Source organism: Misgurnus anguillicaudatus, chromosome 19, assembly GCF_027580225.2.
Source record: "Misgurnus anguillicaudatus chromosome 19, ASM2758022v2, whole genome shotgun sequence".
NCBI classification, from domain to species: domain Eukaryota; kingdom Metazoa; phylum Chordata; class Actinopteri; order Cypriniformes; family Cobitidae; genus Misgurnus; species Misgurnus anguillicaudatus.
Window position 1 is genome coordinate 31839377 of NC_073355.2, and position 23791 is coordinate 31863167.

A 23791-nucleotide genomic window follows, 5' to 3' on the forward strand; every position below is an offset into this window, starting at 1 on the left:
CATCAACTTGAAAATCTTGCAAAGTTTTTAAGGACTTTGGATATTACAATGTAACCTTATAACAACATTACAATTTTTTTACAGTTACTGACAAATGAAATGCACGAAAACTCCATTTCAAAAACATGGCATTTACATATGAAATATTAAAACATTCCTTTCTCAAAACATCTGCAAAAGGCTTGGTCTTCAGCGTCTGAACTTTATGAGATAGTTACTTCCCATCTAGCTCCAGAAACACCAACTGCAATACTTCAAAAGTGTACCTGAATTCAGGAAAGTAGCTCAAGTTCAGTGCATATATCAGTCCCATCAGCATGGTTGTCGCATACACAATGTTGTTGAGGTCCAAGAACTCTTAATCCCTTCAATAACACTCCAACATCTGCTGGGCTGTCTTCGATGTCTGAACCATACATTTTTACAACAAGGACTCCCATCACCATCTTCTGGATCGCCTCCTGGGTACTGGGTGCATCTGTATCCTGCAGGTGAGAATGACAATGATACAATTATTTTATGTTTATTAATAAGTTCAGAAAATCTCTTATTTACCATTTAATGTTATTCAAAACCACATCACTTGATTCTGTAAAACTGAAGTATTTTAAGAACGTTCTCATTCCATAATGTACAACAGCCAAAAAGTCAAAGAGGGCAAGTATTGTTTGCTTACCAACATACCTTGTTTTCTGCATTAGAAAGAAGGTTTGAAATACCATGGAGATGAGATAAAATAAAAAGTTATCCCAGGTGAAAAAGTACATGTCCATAATGTACTTAAAGTGCTCTATTTTCATGCACTAATTTTGTACATAATATACTAAAAATTCTTCTTTTGTACTTCTTAAGACAACCTTAAGAACATCTTGTACATTGTTCACAATGTCAGTCTAAATTAGATTTCAGGGCATATCGGATTTGACAAACTCATTGTCCATATTGTGGATCACAACCGTTCTGTGCGTCCTGTAGCGTTCTGCCGTTTTCTGGATTATCTACAATGTTTCTATGGCAATGACGTTGCACTGGCACGACAATCTGCCTCAACATCTGACCTGTTTACACTCTAAAAACTGCTGGGTTAAAAAACAACCCAACCATAACCCAACTGCTGGGTCACTATTGGACAGAACACGCGCTGGGTTGGCTTGACCCAACTGCTGGGTTAGACCATTTAACCCAGAATTCTGGGTTGTTCATTTGACCCAACCATTTGGGTACAATTAACACTCTTGCTGGGTTAAATGTTACTCAAGTGCTGGGTTATTTAATTTGACCCAACCAGTGGGTACAATTAACACTCTTGCTGGGTTAAATGTTACTCAAGTGCTGGGTTATTTAATTTGACCCAACCAGTGGGTACAATTAACACTCTTGCTGGGTTAAATGTTACTCAAGTGCTGGGTTATTTAATTTGACCCAACCAGTGGGTACAATTAACACTCTTGCTGGGTTAAATGTTACTCAAGTGCTGGGTTATTTAATTTGACCCAACCAGTGGGTACAATTAACACTCTTGCTGGGTTAAATGTTACTCAAGTGCTGGGTTATTTAATTTGACACAACCAGTGGGTAAAATTAACACTCTTGCTGTCTCATTCCATTTGTTTTACTGGAAAGAACCTTTTTGTTTTCTAAAAAACATCCCAAAAATGTACATAACTTAACATAATGTAAATAAATTGTTACGATTTAAAAATATGTGAATAACTGAATTTTGACAAAAATGTCAGATTGAACCTTAAAATTCCAATGTGACAAATTGTTAGATATAAAATAAATGTAACAAATACCCCCTGTAAAACAAAACTGAGAGGCCCCTGTTAATGTGATTTAAATTGCATTTAATTTTTTTTTTACATTTAATACAATGTTTTAATTACATTTTTGTATATTTGTATAATACAAAAGTTACAACCCCATTATGACATCAAACAATTCCCACGGACTTTATAACTCTTAATATTTAAACTATGATGATTAGCATTTCATTTACTTTACATTTTCATTCATCAAAATGTTATTAAAAACAAGAAGTCCTGAAACAAAAAATTTTTTAAAGAGCAGCTATGGTCCGATTCACATTTTTACATTTCCTTTGGTGTGTAATTGTGTATTAATTCATGTTAACGATATGCAAAAGGTACAAACCCCAAAGTAAACGATAATGCGAGTGATCTCTTTTCTTGGACTACAACAAACACAGATTGTAGGCAACAGTTTACTTCCTGGGATTGGTGACGTAGACAAGACCGAAATTATCATAATTCCTCCCACTTGACCTCACAGCCTGTAAGTAAACTCCTGTTGGCATTGCATTGTGGGCGAATCTTTCAAACATAGCACTGAAATAGTTAATTATTAGTGATTAAATGTTGTCCTCAAAATGTTAACAGAGGAGGACTCATGTCCATCAATCTGATAAATGGCATCCTGGTGAAACTCCCAGGTGGGAAGACAATAGGTGTGTTCGAGATCATCCGGCGCTGCGCAGACCGATCGACGAGGAACTGAAGACGGAGCCGTCAAGCCGGACACCTGCTGCTTGCCGTAGTGACGTGTGCGCCGTGTTTCCTTGTTTATAATCGCAAATTAAGTGAATTAGATGCTGAATTTGATAAAAACAAACCTTTTGATAAAAAGTTGCAACCAGAAACATTTTATATCGAATATTTTAATTGCTGCTTAAACTGTATACCCGAAAATAACGGGAAACAAGCCTATATTATTAAAATACCAATAGAGTTTGTTATTTTCATTTTTATTTTATTACACGACACAATATAACATATTTTAGGATATTAAAGTGTTTTTTTCCTGTTTTAAAACATGAATTTATAATGTTTATTAGTGAAACTAAAGGTTGGATTAAACTTGAAACGCACGTGATCGTTGTCATCAATGAAGCGACCAATCAAGTAAAGCTGTTACGTCATCACAACTCCGGGCAGCCGCTCTGGAGAAGCTGCACCGGCTGAACCAGCCGGCTACTCTCGAAACGCTCTCGCGGTACTTAAAAACCATATGACACAGTCACGTGCCTGCAGCGCCAGCTGAAGTCGGACAAAAGTACTAACCAAAATGCACTGCTTCAAGTCACCTGCCGATCGGTCTGCGCAGCGCTGCATGAAGTCGAACACACCTATTGCTTTGTGTAGTTAACATCAAAGACAAAAAAAAACTTATCAACATCCTTCACCAAAGAGTTTGTCTCAGAGGCATTGCCTCCAACAATGGCAAAGGTCTGGCAGGTCCTTCTTGGCTCGTCCCCAAGTCACAAAACGTGCAACATCTCTGATTTTGCAGATATTCCACCATGTTGGTCCCCACCTGTTGAGTACACACCACAACTTAGTGATGATTTAAGTCAAGCATTTTTGTGAAAGTATCAAAAAATACAAATAAAATAACTGCAAACATTCATTCAAACTTTTTTATTAAAATAGTTCTAGTAATTAAGTAGTATATTCCACTGCTCATATTATGATATTATGGATTATTAATATAATCACAATACATGTAATATTACAGTGAAACTATAATTAGAAGACAATTAAAAGATTTTAGTTAAAACACCTCAAGCATAAAGATTGTGCATCCATCCTTTACAAAATTAATCCATCCGGCTCCATGAGGATAAACAAAGGCCTTCTGAGGGTAATCCATGCGGTTTTGTGATAGAAATATCCATATTTAAAACTTTACAAACTAAGATAAATAGCTTCTGGTAACACCACGCCTCTGCATTCAGGAGAGAGTATTAGCGTAGTCTACGCACTTTTATTTGTGACGTAAGACAAATGCGGAGGCACAGAGCATCAGCAAAGACTGCAAAGTGCGTACACTCTCAAAGCTAGAACATTTTCTAAAAATAAAAAATAAAAATGTGATCATCCGATAAATAGATATATGCATCTTGGATGGCTTGAGGGTGAGTAAATCATGGATTTATTATCATTTTAGGGGTGGCACGGTTCATGAAAAAAATCTGAACTGTTCGGTTCACTTGTCTCGGTTCGGAGCGTGTGTGCGCCGCACGGTTCAATGGTTCATGGCATGCGCAATGTATGTAGCCTCGTGCCCTGTATGTGACCTCAGATAGCACGTTTCCCTTTCGCGACTCGCGCGAAAGAAGAGGTGACTGGTGTGGAGAGTGAGTGCTGCAGGTCATGTTACGTTTAGAAATGGCAAGTGGGAACTAAGGAAGTCTGCCCGGGGTTGGAGGATGCGCCAGCATCGTATAAGTTTGGTGTGTGGAAACAGTTTTTATTTCATGTTACCTATGATGACAGCGGAAATAAAACAATAGATAGAACTGCAGTCTATGGGCTGAATGTGTTCGAACAGCCACAGGAGACCACCTTCTCTCCGACCATTTATCTGATCTGAGGTACTGAACACAATGTTTTACCTCTTTTCTGACTTCTGCCGCACTATTTTTAGTCTTTCATTGATAAAACGAAAGCGGCTGATTTCCGCGTTTCATTTTGCTAGCTTTTGAAAGTTGCGCGATCTTATTTCATAAATTGCCCCTCAAAGTAATCAGGACAGAATTGGTCAAAAGTGGACAAAAGAGACGGATTTAAATATTACAGGTGTAAACGTTATGTTTCTCTCTCGTCCACATATACTCTGCAGTATTTAAGCAGCCTCTCGGTGATAAATCTTAGAGCTACACTGAAGTAGGCATTTTGATAAATGCAAGTTATCTTTGTGTGCTAAAAAGGCACATAAGTTCATGTAGATGGCAATACACATTCTATTTTTTTGCCAAATAAATGTAAAGTGTAACAAGCTAATTTTAAAATGTCAACAAAGTTCTCTTAATGTATTGAGACTTATTAATTTTTGTGTTAACTTCAGCAAAACTTGCTGTTATATTAGTTGGATTATTTTGAGTTCCTACCATTGTTGTAGGTGGGGTCATTTTTAGTGAGACACACTGGGAGGAAGTGTGCCGCTCGTGTTTAGCGTGTGCTCAGAGGCACCGCGAGTGAGCACGGAAGCGGTAGGTCATTTTGCTCTCTCATATTTTGTATGTATTTAAGCGTCATTTGTGAAAAAACCCCTTTGTGTTTATGATGAAAACATTGTCTCAAGGTTTATTTCGATAATATTATCAGTGTAATGGTGTTTTCTTTGAAAATGGCGTTTGTTTTGATTGAGATAATGAAACTCAATGTGCGTTTGGTTCGCACGTGTTTCTCAATACAGGGATGAGAGAGAGAGTGTATTCCGGTGTGTGACTAATTATGCCCTATTCTACTCTGTTAAAGGTATGTTGTTATCTCGTATGTTTCCAGTTTAGTTGTTTAAATGTGTCATCAGTGTGAAGATTGATGAATCTGTGTTAATTTTGAGTGTGTTGAGATAATGTAAATGCCTGTGTGGCGTTTTCTCATGTGTTGTGGTCACGTGTATGAGACTTTATTGTACACAGTGTGTATATCTGTGTAAAGCCAGCTCCAGTACACAATGTGTTTTTGTAAAAGATACATTTTTACTGTATATAGGATGTTGGATACAAATGAGTTGATGCATTTGATACAGCATTATGCACAAGTTTTAATGTTTTTAATTGAATGTGTTTTGTATTGTGTATAAATTTGAGACTATTACATTTAAGTGTTAACTTTGTTACATTTGCACAATTTAAATTACAGATTGTTAATTCTGTATTACTTACCTGTAACTCGACCAAATGTGCCGCTCGTGTTTAGCGTGTGCTCAGAGGCACCGCGAGTGAGCACGGAAGCGGGATGAGAGAGAGAGTGTATTCCGGTGTGTGACTAATTATGCCCTATTCTACTCTGTTAAAGGAGAAATAAACTCAGTTCCAGATAAATCTGCACAAGGTGTGTCGGTGTGTATTTGGGTGTCCGAGAGGTGTCATTTGAAGTCTGCTACATAAAACTGGTGCCGTGACCCGGATCACTTGGTCAGCCGCAGCCGATCGCCGGGGTCAAGCAGTGTGCTGTGACATCAAGGTGCTGTACTGTGTGATCAGTGTGTCTTCACAACAGATATTCGAGTGATGCTATTCGGACGTTCGCGTACACACATACTTACCTAACAGTTGTGAAGCTTGCCGAAATCACAGACTGCTACATTCGTTACGCGTGCACGTTTTGGATATTTACAAACATTGGACATTGATATACATACATGCATCCCTTTAAAGGACTGAAGTTTTTTTCAACACAATTTTGTTAAATATTTTGGTCATCTGCAATCTATATATTTACACCTCATAAGTTTTGGTTACCTATTTTGGTTGTTTTTGTTTACACCACTGTACAAAATGGCTGGTAGAGGTGAAGATAATTCTGTAGTGTACACCCCATTAGCTGGAAGAGGGAGGGGTCTGGGTAGCCTAAGAGAGAATACAGGCACAATACCAAAGCTGTTATTCCCAGGTACTTCACTAATACCCGAAATAAGTCCACAACCTGAGTTAGTACACCCAGCATGTTCCACTCCTTCTGATGACTCTCCTGCTGGTACACAACAGTTACAAGAATTAATAGTCAGACTAGGCAGTCAGATTGGCGAGTCAATAGCCAGCCATCTCCTAGCTAGCCAAAATGTAACAAACCTGTCACCTGCCAGCCCCCCAGAGTTCACAAAGACTGATTTCCCATCTGAATCCTCCAAAGTAAATGTCATAGTGAGGTCTGATATCAAAGAACCACCTCTGTTCAAGGGAGATGAGAGTGACAAATACACAGTCCAAGAGTGGATAGATGTTATGGAACTTTATTTACAGAAAAGCCGTTGCCCTGAAGCGGAAAAAGCTGAGACCGTCATGAGTCATCTTTTGGGCCGAGCTAAAAGTATAATCAAAGTGGGTTTAAAGAGCACGGCTTCTTCTGGTCACGCTAATGTTGAGAAGATTTATGACATGTTGAGACGCTATTTCAGCGATCATCCGGTGTCTCTCCTGCCTTTGGCAGATTTCTACACAACGCAGCCTAAACCTAAGGAAAGCCCTGTAGATTATTGGGTGAGACTGAACTCTGCAGCTGAACGAGCCAATAGCCACTTAGAACATAGTGGGGGTAGTATGGAGAACATGAGTGTAGAAGTAGCCATGATGTTCATACGAAACTGCCCCGACCCTGAGCTGTCTAGCGTGTTCAAGTGCAAACCGATGAGCAAGTGGTCCGTAGAGGAGATACAGGAAGCTATTGATGAACATCAGAAGGAAAGTCAGTCTCGCAGGCTGTCCAGTACAGTTAAACCCCGTACCTTACAAATATCAACGGCCACCGCAGCTTCAAATGTTGCAGTCACAGAAAGTGAGCCCTCTGCTGTCAATGCTGCTGCGTGCGTTCCAGTTAACCACCCTAATACATCTGCCTTAACTCCGTCCAGTTCTGATGCATTAGAGCGTGTCCTTAACATGTTAGAAAGAGTTCTAGAACGAACCAGTCAGGCAACACCAAACCCCACAGGGCCGTTTCAGACACATGGAGTCCGTAATCTGGCTTGTCGCGTCTGCGGAGATGTCACTCACTCCACTCGTTCACACTGCATGCGGGAAAAACGGTGCCTTATCTGCATGAGAATAGGACATCAGCGAAGAGAATGCCCGAATGTTGTCAGTACACCTTCCCAGCCGAATGTAACATCACACACTCAGGAAAACTAGCTTGCTTGCATCGGGGAGGGGACGATGTGAGCGGGAGAAGTGAAACCCTCAGCAGCGAAGATGATCTTCTGTTGTATGAAGAGAGTTGCAAGGCAATCCCTGATAAAGACATTCTATATCAAAATGTGATGAAGTTAGGAAGAGCTGACAGTTTGTTTTACACTGATGTTGTCATCGCCAAGGCCCCGGTCACTCTACATGCTCTACTAGATAGCGGGTCCATGGCCTGCACCATAAACGAGGAGGCTGAACGCAAACTGGAGAGCGCGGGAGTCACGCTCATACCCAGCGAAATGCGCCCAGATATTGTTCTCATTGGCTGCGGTGGTGTCAGTGTTCAGCCCAAGAGTATCCACCAGCTTGAGATTGAGGTGTATGGATTTCCAGTTAGTGTCCCAACTCTAGTCGTTCCTGGTCAAAGAGATGAAATGATTCTAGGCACAAATGTTATTAAGTATGTTATCAGTCAAATGAAGAATAAACAAGGATATTGGCGTGTCTTGAGTCGTCCCGAAAGTTCAGGAAATGATGATATCGTGCAGTTCCTTGACATGTTGTCTGGCCTACACCGTTGGAAGGGTACTGAGATGCCCAATAAGATAGGGACCGCCAAACTAACCCAAGCTGTAGTGCTGTGCCCCCAGCAAGAATACCTCGTCTGGGGTAAGCTACCCGCTAGTGTGCCTGTCTCGGTGGGAAGTGCTGTCCTTGTCGAATCGGCAAAGTCTCACAAGAGTGTTGTCGTTGGTCGTGTCGTAGCATCCATGAATGATGACAGATGGGTGCCAATCAAGGTGCTGAATGTGACTGACAAACCCATAACGTTGCGGAGGAACACAAAGTTGGCAGATGTATTCCCTTGTGTAGCCTTGGAGGATTTGGACATCGATCCCCAACGTCCAGCCAACCATGAGTTGAAAGTAATGACATGCGGTCCAGTTATTGACAGTACGCCCACTGATTCAAATCTCTGCAGTAAACTGGCTGACTTGGGGTTAAGCGATCTCGATGTCGAGTCTTGTGAAGTGTCACAACACTGGAAAGAGCAGCTTATAAAGCTAGTATGTAAATACGAGAATGTGTTCTCAAGGAATAAACTAGACTGCGGTAAAGCAAAGGATTTTGTCCACAAAATCAATCTCGCAGATAGTCGCCCTTTCAGACTCCCCTACAGACGCGTACCGCCAGCACACTATCACAAGCTCAGGCAGGTCCTTTCGGAAATGGAAGAGCGTGAGATTATCCGCAAATCCTCTAGTGAGTGGGCCTCGCCGTTGGTGCTCGTCTGGAAGAAAAGCGGGGATCTACGGATATGTGTCGACTATCGGTGGCTGAATGCCCGCACCAGTAAGGACGCACACCCTTTACCACATCAAGCGGACTGTTTAGCCGCGCTTGGAGGCAATGGCATATTTAGTACCATGGATCTCACCTCGGGATTCTATAACATAGCAATGGCCGAGGAAGATAAGAAACTTACGGCATTCACAACGCCCATGGGACTATATGAGTTCAACAGGCTCCCTCAGGGTTTGTGTAGCAGTCCCGCAAGTTTTATGCGTCTCATGATGGGTATATTCGGCGACCAGAACTTTCTGACCATACTCTGTTACCTGGATGACCTCTTGGTTTTCGCGCCAAATGAGAGTTTGGCATTGGAAAGGCTTGAGATGGTATTCAGCCGTCTGAAAGATCATGGTTTAAAACTTGCCCCCAAAAAGTGTCACTTGTTGCGGCGGAGTGTTCATTTCCTCGGTCATGTGATTGATGAGAGTGGAGTAACAGCGGATCCTGACAAAGTCCGAGCTATTACAGCAATAACTGAGCAAGATCTTATGATGGAAGATGGGGTTACCCCTTCTCAAAAAAAGATAAAATCCTTCCTTGGCATGGTCATGTTCTACCAGCGATTCATACAGAACTGCTCTAGCATAGCAAAGCCACTATTCACACTTACTGCTGCACCAAAATGTCAACAAAATAAAGGGACCAAGTCACCCACCTTCAGGAAGTTGAGTCCAAGCGATTGGGGAAGAGAACAGCGTGACTCCTTTAATCAGTTGAAGTCTGCTCTCTTGGAGTCCGTAGTGCTTGCGCACCCAGATTTCAGCCGCCCATTCGTTCTGTCGACCGATGCTTCGTTGGATGGATTGGGTGCGGTATTATCGCAAGTCCCCGAAGGTGAAACCAGAGCTCGCCCTGTCGCTTTCGCGAGTAAGGCCCTCACACGATCTCAAAAAAACTACCCTGCTCACCGTTTAGAATTTCTGGCATTGAAGTGGTCCGTCTGTGACAAGTTCAGCCATTGGCTGAAGGGGCATCCGTTTACTGTCTGGACGGATAACAACCCCCTTACTTACATCTTAACGAAGCCGAAGCTCGATGCGTGTGAGCAGAGGTGGGTTGCCAAGCTTGCTCCATACAACTTTAGTATCCAATACATCCCCGGAAACAAGAACATAGTAGCGGACGCAATGAGCAGACAGCCCTTTGTTCAGGGGCGTGCAAGTCAGAGGTTAGTGACCGAACCCTATGACACTCTGCTGAAAGAGGCCAGCCATTTCCAGGAAGACACAGTACAGCATGCTTTTCGATTAAGTGCTAAGTGTCAAAATGTCCAGTTACCATCTCTAGGGCATGAGCACAGTGAGTTTTCCCTTTCATCAGACAATGTGTCAGCCATTTTGATGAATCAGCTAGAGTGGAATGCAGGGCCAAAGGAGGAAGTGTATCATTGGCTGGCTCAGGATGTACATAACTTGGTCCCAGCTGGTCAAAGTGCGCTGCCAATATTTACACTGGGAGAGCTTCAGGATAAACAGTCAGAAGACCCTGTCTTAGCTCGAGTTCTTTCATATGTCGCTCGTGGCACGAGGCCATCAAGACGAGAGAGGACAAAAGAAACACTGAAAACCCTGAAGACTCTTAAGCAGTGGGAAAAATTAAAAATGCTAGATGGGATTCTATATCGCGCATCCAAAGATCAGCTTACAGGGAAGAAACGTTGGCAGTATGTTGTACCTGCATCGCTGGCTGAACGGATCTTGCAGGGAGTACATGACGACGCCGGCCATCAGGGCCAAGCCAGGACACTTCACTTGGCAAGAGAAAGATTCTTTTGGGTTGGCATGGAGCGAGACGTCAGGAGATACGTAAAGTGCTGTAGACGCTGTGTAGTAAGCAAGACGCTGGAGCCAGAAGCAAGGGCACCCCTTGAAAGTGTGAAGACAACAAGACCTTTGGAACTCGTCTGTCTAGATTTCTGGTCAGCAGAGAACAAGAAGGGCGGAAGTGTTGACGTATTGGTCATAACAGATCACTTCACCAAAATGGCCCACGCCTTCGCATGTCGTGACCAATCAGCCAAGCAGGTAGCTCGCCAGTTGTGGGACAGGTACTTTTGCATATATGGTTTTCCAGAGAGAATCCATTCGGATCAAGGTGCGAACTTTGAGAGTCACCTCATTCAGGAGCTGTTGCAGATTGCGGGAGTCAAGAAGTCGAGGACTACGGCTTACCACCCAATGGGGAATGGTCATACCGAGCGGTTTAACCGCACATTGGGTAGCATGATACGAGCCCTACCCCTGAGAGATAAGCAAAAGTGGCCTCAGATGTTACAGACTCTAACATTCGCCTACAACTGTACTGCTCACGAATCTACTGGTTACGCACCATTCTACCTGATGTATGGAAGGATCCCTCGTCTACCCATAGATGTAATGTTTCACACAATTGGGAGAGATGATGACATCACAGATTATGACAGCTATGTTTCAAAGATGAGAGATGATCTCAAGGAGGCTCTTAACCTAGCCCAAGTGAATGCCAGTGCAAGTCAGCAACGTCAGGCAGAGTTCTACAACAGGAGAGTTAAAGGACATGACATTGATGAAGGAGACAGAGTCCTGCTTGCTAACAAAGGCGAAAGAGGCCGAAGGAAATTAGCAGATCGGTGGGAATCTGTGCCCTATGAAGTAATCTCTAAAGACCCTAGATGCCACACTTACCGAATCAAGCATACCATTACCGGCCAAGAAAAGGTGGTACACCGTAACCTTATGTTGCTAGCTAACTTCCTGCCCCTTGAAGAAAAAGAAACCAAGTCTCTTCATGATGGATCCTTAACTAGCCAAGAACAGTCGGATGGTACTGAGGATGTTCTTGAACCAGAACGCACTGCAGAGTGGGTGGCATCCTTACCTGACACTGATGATCTGCTGGAAGAGAGACCTGAAACAGAAAGAGAAGAGAGTATAAAGAACTTTAGTGAACCCAACAGTACTGTGAACAATCCAAGTCTAGGGCCTGATAGTGATAACTCTCAGATTGAACCTAGTGTAGTCTCCTCCAGTCCAGCAGATGCTCAACACAAAGGGCATGCAGAAGATACCATGTTCAGTGCTAGAGAGCGGTCAGGGTCAACTAGTATGTTGTCCATCTCCAGTATGCCCCCTAGAGTGCCCGAATTAGTGACTCAGGTGCGAACTCGCGTTGGCAGGTTAATCAAACCAGTGAATAGATTGATTCACAATATGACTCAGAAAACTGCCCATGAAACATAGATATCATAATACCCCTTACACTTTAAAAAGTTTGAAGTTTAAAGACATATGGTCCAATTATGGAATTTTGAGGTAACGGGTAAATAGGCATTTGTATCAATTTGAGAGGTGTATAAGGCACCCTTTATGCAAGAGAATATCCGAGAGCCTGATCAACTCTCCTTTGTTCTCTTTCCCATGATGTGTGGGTAACATGAATGTTGTATGATGTATTGAAGTGGTCATGACAAATGACATGCCTTAATTACTCTGTTAGTTGTGCCAAAGGTGTATAAGCACAAGTTTTGTGAAGTTAAGAGGGGAGTATGTAACAAGCTAATTTTAAAATGTCAACAAAGTTCTGTTAATGTATTGAGACTTATTAATTTTTGTGTTAACTTCAGCAAAACTTGCTGTTATATTAGTTGGATTATTTTGAGTTCCTACCATTGTTGTAGGTGGGGTCATTTTTAGTGAGACACACTGGGAGGAAGTGTGCCGCTCGTGTTTAGCGTGTGCTCAGAGGCACCGCGAGTGAGCACGGAAGCGGTAGGTCATTTTGCTCTCTCATATTTTGTATGTATTTAAGCGTCATTTGTGAAAAAACCCCTTTGTGTTTATGATGAAAACATTGTCTCAAGGTTTATTTCGATAATATTATCAGTGTAATGGTGTTTTCTTTGAAAATGGCGTTTGTTTTGATTGAGATAATGAAACTCAATGTGCGTTTGGTTCGCACGTGTTTCTCAATACAGGGATGAGAGAGAGAGTGTATTCCGGTGTGTGACTAATTATGCCCTATTCTACTCTGTTAAAGGTATGTTGTTATCTTGTATGTTTCCAGTTTAGTTGTTTAAATGTGTCATCAGTGTGAAGATTGATGAATCTGTGTTAATTTTGAGTGTGTTGAGATAATGTAAATGCCTGTGTGGCGTTTTCTCATGTGTTGTGGTCACGTGTATGAGACTTTATTGTACACAGTGTGTATATCTGTGTAAAGCCAGCTCCAGTACACAATGTGTTTTTGTAAAAGATACATTTTTACTGTATATAGGATGTTGGATACAAATGAGTTGATGCATTTGATACAGCATTATGCACAAGTTTTAATGTTTTTAATTGAATGTGTTTTGCATTGTGTATAAATTTGAGACTATTACATTTAAGTGTTAACTTTGTTACATTTGCACAATTTAAATTACAGATTGTTAATTCTGTATTACTTACCTGTAACTCTACCAAATGTGCCGCTCGTGTTTAGCGTGTGCTCAGAGGCACCGCGAGTGAGCACGGAAGCGGGATGAGAGAGAGAGCGTATTCCGGTGTGTGACTAATTATGCCCTATTCTACTCTGTTAAAGGAGAAATAAACTCAGTTCCAGATAAATCTGCACAAGGTGTGTCGGTGTGTATTTGGGTGTCCGAGAGGTGTCATTTGAAGTCTGCTACAAAAGCATGTTGAAATCATCAATGTCTTCCCTCTTGCTGTATAAAAATCTCACCTGGCTTTCCTCAGAGATGGTCCCAATAATGTGCTAAGTCAAATTCAGTTTGTGCATGATTACATGATATAACTTTTTTAATACTGCATTCTAAATTATGGATAATTAATACATTAATAAGATAATACATTTCTGGAGTGTTAAAAAATTAAAAGAAAAAAACAACAACAAGAACCGTACAGAACCGAGAACCGTGACCATAAAACCGTGATACGAACCGAACCGAGGGTTTTGTGAATCGTGCCACCCCTACAGGCTATTATGCGAAACATATCAATAACTACAAACATCCACGGACTGTAACGATAAATCGTGCAAATGCGCGATTTCTTAATGAATGAATTTGAATGAATTACGGTAAAATGCCGCCACATCCAAAGCCAGAGGGCGCTCTCATGCAGAAACTCCAATTGTGCCACAGAAGAAGTAGCATTACAAACCCTATTCCAGGAAATGTCTAAAGAATATCACCGTTCTTCAGATTGTTTCAGGTATTTTCATGATAATAAAGAATATTTTGAATAATTTTGTAATGCACGTTATATACGACTCCGACTCAAAATGATTTTAGATTGATGAGGACTTCCTACTGACCAAAACCCCATAGTACACGCACAAGCTGCACATGAAACACAGAATCGCAGCCTTGCGATTCAGAATCGATTTTAGACAGGTCTTTTTAAAAGGACACGTGATTTATTGTTACAGCCCTAACATCCACCCTTTTCAAAGTAGAAACACTAAAGCAAAAACTTACAGGTTGCATGTCAATAAAGGACCTCTGGGCCTCCACAGTGGTAGGTCTGAAGACTTCTCCTCCTCCCCTGTAAATGGATGGAGCTAGCAGAGTTGGCATCTTCAGTGCTGTTTCCCCTTTAGCAGCTAAATAATTTTGAGCAAATACAGTGTTTCAATAACATTTAAATGGTTTGCTGTAAATAACAAAGAAAAGAGAAACAATAAAGGTGCATTCACACGGGGCGAAAGGGTCAAAGCTTGACGGGAAGGCTTGTCTGAAGCGTGGCCAACATAAAAATATGCACATAGTTTGTTATTCAGTCGCTGGGTGCGCTGCATTATATAAATACAGTAATACTGCCAATCACTGTGTATAATGATGATGATTAGACGCCTAACGTTACTCAGTTCGTGGAAGTTAATGCCTGTTAACATATAGAATTAATATGTCACGTTTAATTACTATTTTTACTGGTTTTAATGTCTTACATAAGAAACAGGACATATACTGTACTTTAATGCAACTAAGGGATAAATAATGTCATTCTTATATACATATATGACAGTTCAGAGACTAGTAGCAAAAGCACAAACATTAACCTGGCTTTGAGAGCAAATGTGATGGAATGACGTCACAGATATGCAAATTAGTATGTCAAGAATCGATTCTGAATCGAAACAGAATCCTAAGAATCGATTCTGAATCGATTCATGAGGGTCCAATCGATTCCTACCCCTAGTTTTTTGAGAAAACTGTTTTGCCCTCTGTACGCAACAAGTCACTTACACATAAAACTTAAAACTGGTTTATTTTACAAAAAGAAACAGATTATGCGTGATTAATTCGTATTTGCCGCTCATGAAACTGTGTTTGATTGCACGGCACTGTTTGCAGACCTGCAATGCTTTTGGCAGTATTTCAGCGCAAAAACCGTGCCAAAAGTGTAAGCGTAAATATTAAGTTTCAGTTTTACCTGTATATCCTTCAGGCAAGGAAATTCATACACCAATGCCTTGTCACATGCCTTCTTAGTGTCTGATGATGGCCTGTTATGTAGACAACAGCAGTTGATGAAGAACTTAAGCAATATGGTAAGCTATTGCAGAAGCCTGTGTGATCTTACTTAGAATTTACTTAAAAATAATGTTGGTATTTTCATGTTCAAACACTAATGTTGCGTACACACCACACTTGAAGCATTGCGCTCCTAGCTCTTTACTCACGATTACTTACAAGATTTAACTTTGTGTCCTGCGCATTTTCCACTTGAGTTGAATATATTGTGGCAGATAAGTTTGAAACAAATAGCACTTGTTTGCGGCAATCACACCGCCCTATTCGCGTCATTTGCATCACCCAGCGCAAGTTTGTGTCTTGCATTGACTTTGTATGTAATTTACTTGCGCAAATCTTTGAATTTGCGTTTGGTGTGTACGCCCCTATAAGACTCGCTATAAAAAAAGAGAATGGTCATTTATGTTTTCTAAGCATTTGCTTGCTACTATATGTTTGCAGGCTTATTTAAATGTAGCTTACTCAGGTTTCACCATTGGTTTCCAGCAGATGGGATGCAAGGAGTCTCACAAGTAGCCTCCTCTGCTTGTTGGTAATTGCTTGCACTTTAACGGTTTAATACGGATTTCCTCTCAGGGGTGCTTTCCAAAATCTGACAAACTGCCTATAAAAACAGAACAATCATCAATGTCTTTTTAGGTCCATTAGAACTGAAATTTTATTCAGTTAATATCCAATACAAATAAAGTCGATACTTACAAAGGCTGAAAAAAGTTCCACTGTCATGGTGATATGATCTGTTGGGGTCAATTCAGTGGATTCTACTGAACTCTGTTGGTGGATTGAACAAAAATCAAGAAAGAATATTTAAAGCGACACTCCACTTTTTTTGAAAATATGCTAATTTCCCAGCTCCCCTGGAGTTAAACATTCGATTCTTAATGTTTAGGAATTCAGCAGCCGGTCTCCGGCGCTACCACTTTTAGCTTAGCATAATCCATTGAATAGGATAGGAACTATACTCTCATACTGGCGTAATAATCAAGGACTTTGTTGCCGTAACGTGGCTGCAGGAGGCGCAATGATATTACACAGCAGCCGAAAATAGTCCCTATAGTATCTTTCAATAGCAGGGGACTATTTTCGGGCACTGCGTTATATCATTGCAAACATGCAGCCATGTTACGGCAGCAAATTCTTTGAATATTGCTCCAGAATGAGAGTATAGTTCCTAGCCATCTGCCTAGAAAATAGCAACTTTAAATTTTCCGTCAGTCTTAGTACACGATGAAACTAGAGAAGAGTCAAGTATTTAAATAGGAAAAATATTGAAACTCTGCTTATTTTTATTTTTGAGCGCGATGCTAAATGGTTTAATCAGATTCAATGAATTGTGCCAAGTTATGCTAAAAGTGGTAGCGCCAGACTCGGAGATCGGCTGAATCGATTTTAAAACGGTAAGAATCAAATGTTTAAAGCATCATGAAACACTAACCAACACTTTTTTAGATGTTTAAAGAGTTAGTTGTGTTGCACATCATAGAAGACAATGTTAGTATCTGTTAATTTTGAACATTAGGTCAAAACTAGTTAATTTTTAGCTTTTTTTGTGATATTTTTGTCTTCCGGGTTTAAACTCCATATTGCATAAACGTCACGGGCTGTAGTAGTGGGCTCAGGATCACACATGGATACGGTTCTGTATAGTAAAGTAAATGTGACTGCGCCATTACGCACACTCTGTAAATACGTTGGATGATTTTCCCAGCGATGCTGTCAGGGCTAGACTCACCATCAACTGAATTTGCTCAGGAAAGCTTCGGGAGGCAGGTTGACTTTGATATGTCCTGAGGACTTTTCCTTATCTTCAAACACGCTCTTATTTCAACTATAACAGTTTTACTTGACCTTTGTTTAAATAAAATATTATATTCAGTTTAATTATTTTTGTAATAGGCCTACTGCTATTCCTAGTTAATCTTAATATTTGTTACACTATATCAGTTGCCCTGCCCACTCATCACCTTTCTTCTCACAGCGTCCACGCCCATTTAGGTTGAATTTTTGGTTGAAGTGGAGTGTCCCTTTAAAATCACATACTTCAGCGTGCAGTCGGTGTCACTCTACTTTGTGGTTTGATTGTCGGCCAAAATGGCGAATTGCAACGGGGGCAAATAATATCAGTGTTATGATTGGTCAGGCACCTGTCAATCAAACTCCCCTAATACTTTCCACACACAAATCACTATTATTGAGTCTAGTTTCCCGCCCGATTTAAAATAAGTAGCTATACTTGTGGATTTAATACGAAACGTGTTTTCGCCTTGTAACTAAATACAAAACAAAACTATGGTGAACATGAACGTCAGTGTATATTTCTGACTGTTAATTTACCTCAGGATTTAACGTGTGACGGCAAGGGGTAATTTACAGCGCTCCGTCTAGATTTAATATGAAACACGAATCCCCCTTTCGAATTTTAAATTATTCATAGATGAATACGACTTTAGTGATTAATTTACAACGTATAACTTACTGAATATTTCAAAAGAATGCAAATATAGCTCGACTACGACTTAACGATGAGGCATGTTTCTCATAACAACTGTTGGCACAGAATAAAAAACATTAACCCCACTCCCCCACATCAAAGCATGTATTCTGAACAATGAAATATGCTTTGTCCTACGACAACTTCTTACAAAAATAAGTAAAAATTCACATTAACTCACCATGAAATACAGCCTGGTCCGAGTAGCGTGATCCAGTCAGAAGCGAAGAATCCAGAAAGTGCGGCAATTAATAAACCAATTGCTGGGTCAAAATAACCCAACCAGGTGTTTGTTTTTCAAAATGATCCTGGCTTTGACAGAAACAGAAGACACTGTCATTAAACGTGCCCCCATCGCTTTCTCTGACAACTATAAGATGTGCCAACATACTTTCCGCACACAACTGTAGTGAATATTATGTTTACCTCCGGACCGGAATTACAAGTGTGCTAACGGGATGGTTTCGTTTCAGCAACAACATACATGCCGTTTCTCAATCCGAAGGTTGCAGCCTGCGGAGGTCGCATATGCAGGCTGTATACGTCATCAAGCCTTGTTTATTTAAGTTAACTGAGCATTACGTTCGCAAGTCATAAGCATATTACAACAGTTTACAGTTAATAATAGTCAACTTTATAATAAGACAGTCATAATGACGTATGCAGCTTACAAATACGACTCCAAACACTAACAAATGCGGCCTCCGAAGGCTGCAGGCAGAAACGGCCATAAACAGGCTTTTGTGATCCGAACTACTTTTAAACTTTCGGTAGACTTCGCATATAATTATTGACAAAATAGTCAACTGAGAGTAGATTATGTCTGATAACAAGCAATTTATATAAAAAATAAATTACCTTAGTTCACACCACATAGCTAAGCGCACTACTACGCTGAAATTGTGTTACTGTTACAACGCGCTTCCGAAACCACTTACGATCCTCGTTCTGGATTAAATATGAAACGCACTTTATCAAACATAGCCTACATACAATAACGTTACCCCCATATCTGTGGAAAAGCGAATGAAAATAGCAATGAGCTTGCCCCTACCACAACTACAACATTTATAATATAAAAATTGACATGAACTTACCATAAAATACTGCCCGCTTTGAGTGGCGTGCACCTCGCTTCAGAAGAAATGAAGTCCTCCAGAAAGTTCGACAAAAAATGGCAGAACTTGCATCCTTACAGTAACGTAACTTAATTCGGACTTGGCAAGGAACAAATAATAGATTTATGAGACCCGAAATGAAATAAATCCGCCGTTCTAAACACTACAGAGACATTACAGCCAGCGGTGATTTCCAGAATGACGTGCCGAGGTGAGGCTGTGTTGGGCGGGTACATCAGCGCAGAGCGCCCAGTGATTGCCTGAATCTCGAAGCTTCGACATCGTTGGGGCACATTTTTAAATATACGATATCTTCAAAAACCGATCGAAGTTTTGAACTTTACACACATACATTGTCGCCTAAAAAACTCTTAAAACTACATTTGGTAATATTTAAATGATAATATTTTGAACATTGTGAAGGCTGCCTTGAGAAACGGCCAGCCAATGAAAGGAAAATAAACCATTTGCTGGGTCAAATTTACCCAACCATGTGTTCATTTGTAAATTACCCACTACATTTCATTTGACCCAGCATGAGCAACCCAACAGTGTGTTTAAAGTACTCCAAACAACCCAGAATTTTGACCCAGCATAAACAACCCAACAATGTGTTTACAGAAACAACCCAGCATTTTTTAGAGTGTATGTTTTACGTGACGCAACAGCATGACATAACCGAAAAGCTACACAAATGCGATCAGAGCGGTCAGACTGACTTGGATTTCCAGAAATGCGATTTGAAAAGGATTTTAAACCACCCATGGATGTAGCCCGAAACAGATTTGAAAAAACACTGATTTCATGTGGTTTTTGGCAGTTCACACTTTCTAAATGTGACTGGATTCAAATATCCACCAAAATCAGATTTAGACTGACAGTGTGAACAAGGTATAATTGTACTTCCCTGTTCTATTTTTGAGACACCATGAATATGAACTAAAATGTGCTAAAAATGTATTTTAAAAATGTATTTAGGTACCACTCGTAGTAAACTTGAACCCATCTTTGAAAGTTGGGTTCAAGTTTACAAGTTTTAACTAATACATTTTTAAAACAGAGATAGTATATTCAAAGCACATTTTAGTTAATAATCATGTCTCAAAACAGCACACATAAGTACACTTAGATAATCTTAAGAACATCTTAAAAAGTACTAAAGAATAATTTTTAGTATATCAAGTATAAATTAGTTTAAAAATAGAGCACTGTAAGTACATTATGGAAGTGTACTACTTTTTCACCTGGGATACCACAACATTTCAATTCCTTGATAATACAGCAAAGTATATGTATGCACATATACTTACCAAATACTCTTTAATTAGACTGGTCAGGTCTTCATTCAGGTAGACAAAGAAAGATCGGAGCCTGATCAATGTTGTCAGTCTAAATATGTAAATATCAAAATTGTATTAATTGTAGCATTCACAATATCAGGTAAACATTTACCTTTATTTTTAGATTATTATGCAAAATACAGCATGTAAGTGGAAAACAAAAACAAAAAGGGACACCTTAAACCAGGGGTGGGCAATTCCTGGTCCCGAGGGCCACAGCCCTGCAGAGTTTCGCTCCAACCCTAATCAAACACAGCTGAAAAATCTAATTGAAGTCTTCAGAACGGTTTGGAAATTACATTCAGGTGTGTTTGATTAAGGTTGAAGCTAAACTCTGCAGGACTGTGGCCCTCGATGCCCACCCCTGCCTTAAACTGTACCTTTGTTTCTTTTTTACAAGTTCCAGAAACTTTCTAATTCCAATTTCACCAGTGCAAAAAGAAGTTTTATTATAAGGTTTTAATGAGTGCAGTTCTTCATACCCGTGTTGTGGTTTTTAATTCTCTGTCAATTGATGACTCCTCGTTTTGCATAGATCCTTATAAGCTTTGCAGAATATTGATCCATCTTCGCCAAGTATGTAGACACCAATGGGGCTGTTGCGATTCTTTTAAACTCTGCACAAATCTACAAAACACAATAAATTATTGTTACCACAAAGCCAATAAAGTTAAACATAAATGACTCAAAAACTTTTCACTCACCTCTTCCCTTCTGAAAAGAGCAGGCCATCTAGTTTTGAAATCTGCTATTGAAGGCGATTCCTTGACAACCTCATGTCTCCTGATAGAAAAGGTCTTGTCCATCAGCATTCATAATGTTTTCTCATTGTTCTTTTTAATTTCAGACAGAAGTATTACACTGACTACTTCCAGTGTTTTGGATGTCTCCGTTTGTGGATGGTAAGGGCAGTAGTTAACCAAAGCGTTGCATGTTTTTTTATATGATAAGCAGCACTGGTAATTCCAGCTGGTTTGGGCTTGAGTAAATTTAATTTCACTTCAGTACAGCCAATTTTTCTCAGTTTTGTTATATATTTGGCAAAACACGCTTTTGCAACACAGTCAGAGCTTAATGAAGTAGATGGGGTTGACAAAACTACTGTGTCACAGGATGAAAGTGAAAGAGCTGGTGATGAGCAGGTACTCCTTTGAAAACTGTTCAGTTGTGGTGGGGGCGAGTTGTCACAATCACTTGGTGTTGTCAGAAATACCACCTTTAGTGTACTTTTGTCTTGAATTTCAGATGTGTACATGAGATTTAAAAACTAATTGCCCAAGTCAGAATCCATGAACTGCAGCCTTAAATGTCCTTGTAGATTACATTGTTTTTCTATTTCCTTTGACAGGTCACTCACTGAAGTAGAAATGGCATACTGAAGGATCACCTTTTGTAACTTTTAGCCAGACTGGAGAAGTCTTTGTGGTATGACTGTGGAAAACAAATAAAATTTAGTTAATTATTTTTTTTTTAATCAATTGTAAGTATGATTAAAAAACATTAACTTATGAATTGTCCATTTAACAAAATAAAAGCATATTTTACAACATATGCGTGGACTTGTCTTTTCAAAGTCACCAAACAAAGCACCAACCATATAACAATGTAGCAATGGATAATCAATCATCAGCTAACTAAAATAGGCACTGACAGACTTTAACATACAATGCAGTTTACCTAAAAAAGTGTGATATGCTCTAGTTTAAATAATCTGTTTTAATAAAACACATCTGGCTTCAGTCATGAACAAAAGCATCACTTGCCTCATCACCATAAAAACTTTTGGCCTCCTGTAATACTTCAGCAATGGAAACTACACCAGGCTTAAAATCACTCAGTGAATGCTGGTTGTGTTTTCTGTTTTTGTGTGATATAAAAGTCCCATTGACATTTGATTGGAAATCACAACCTGATAACATGCAAAATACCGTTTTACTTTTCTTTAAGTGACTGTTTATGTGAGCAAAGTATTCTTTTTCTGATGACACTGCACTGCATGCCTTGCACACAAATTACAAGTGAAAGTGGGCCTTTGTCGTCATGCAATATTACATCTGTAGCATAATTCCTACTTAAATGAACAAGTAGAGCATAACATGTCTTGAATATATCAATTTGAATATGTAAAATGATATCTATGATAACCCCACAACGCACGTGCAGCAGTCTTTAATGTTTTAGTAATTTAACTTAGATCACAAATTTTACATTTCAACATAACTTTAAGTAAATATTCATTCAGAGTAACAACAAAAAATAAACTTTAAGAACCCCTTGAGAAAATGCTCTGACTAAACACAGGAAAATACGTTTCAAAAACTAGTATTATCACCAGTAAAACAAGTTCAATGGCTAACGTTACCACCGGAACACGACAGAAAATCGAAGTTCAACTCACCACGAACACGTGAAGCAATCCATTCATTTTGAAACGCACAAATCACACAGTTTATAACACTGCTGCTATCATAAAACACTAAAAATGACCCGAAATTGAACAACACGTTTAATACCGTTTAAACACAACTACATCACGCTTAATACGGTTTAAACACGTCACACGACAGATCGCGTGAAGCACTCCATTACATTTGAAACGCACAAATAACACACTTTACCTCACCGCTGCACAAATGACGTGAAATCATCACCATCGAACACAAACACCATCGACTTCAACATAAAATAAAGTTGCCTCAACAATGTTTTAAGATAGATTGAAGAAAAAACGTATTTAGTTCACTTACCGGAAACACCATCACCTGCGCGCCAGAGCTCCGCGCCGTCTTCGTGGAAGTCGTTAAATGACGTCACATCCGGTAGTTTGAATCGCAAAAGTAAACCAATTACTTTAGTTTAAAGATAGGTAGTTAGGTAAACTAGAGTGAATATCAAATTGATTTAGCATAACACATTACACTTGTATTTTGTCTTAAAAATAAATGTGTATGTTTTAATGTAACTAAATATATTTGTGTATAATGAACAGTGCTACAAAACCCATTTTTTGAGTGCATACGACCCATTATTATGTACCAAAGTTAGGCAGATGGATGTAGAAGCTACACCAAGGTCTCTAACAGAGCTGATAAAAATGACCTTCGTCTCTATGTTAGCAACATGAAACTCTCGTCTGCTAAGCGTCGATGGAGAAATGAAAAGGAGATAGAAAAGAGTGATGGCCATAATGGTGCAAAACTGCCACATCGGCACCTCCTCCTTATAAAGCTTCATCTTCTGCGTCTCCTTCATTTATGAGAAGAGATGTAATTTATGGCTTTATTTACGAGTAGGGGGTGGGGGAGACGGTGGACAGATTTAATATTTTAA

General features: G+C 39.8%; 2 long non-coding RNA genes across 8 annotated transcripts; both read right to left on the reverse strand.

The window, feature by feature from the left end:
* LOC129447659 (uncharacterized) lies at nt 1–23369 on the reverse strand. Its single transcript, XR_012359274.1, has 5 exons — nt 23209–23369; nt 21166–21892; nt 20944–21088; nt 20432–20510; nt 1–485 (listed from the first exon to the last, which is right to left on the reverse strand). It is a non-coding gene; the product is annotated as an uncharacterized lncRNA (long non-coding RNA).
* LOC129429691 (uncharacterized) lies at nt 2512–19395 on the reverse strand. Of its 7 annotated transcripts, none has more exons than XR_012359269.1 (7): nt 19101–19395; nt 18185–18315; nt 16212–16283; nt 15975–16116; nt 15412–15484; nt 14457–14581; nt 2512–3333 (listed from the first exon to the last, which is right to left on the reverse strand). It is a non-coding gene; the product is annotated as an uncharacterized lncRNA (long non-coding RNA). The 7 variants fall into 7 exon arrangements; XR_012359270.1 differs by lacking the exon at nt 19101–19395 and adding an exon at nt 18430–18497; XR_012359272.1 differs by lacking the exon at nt 19101–19395 and adding an exon at nt 18395–18409.
* Nucleotides 23370–23791: the final 422 nt, after the last annotated feature.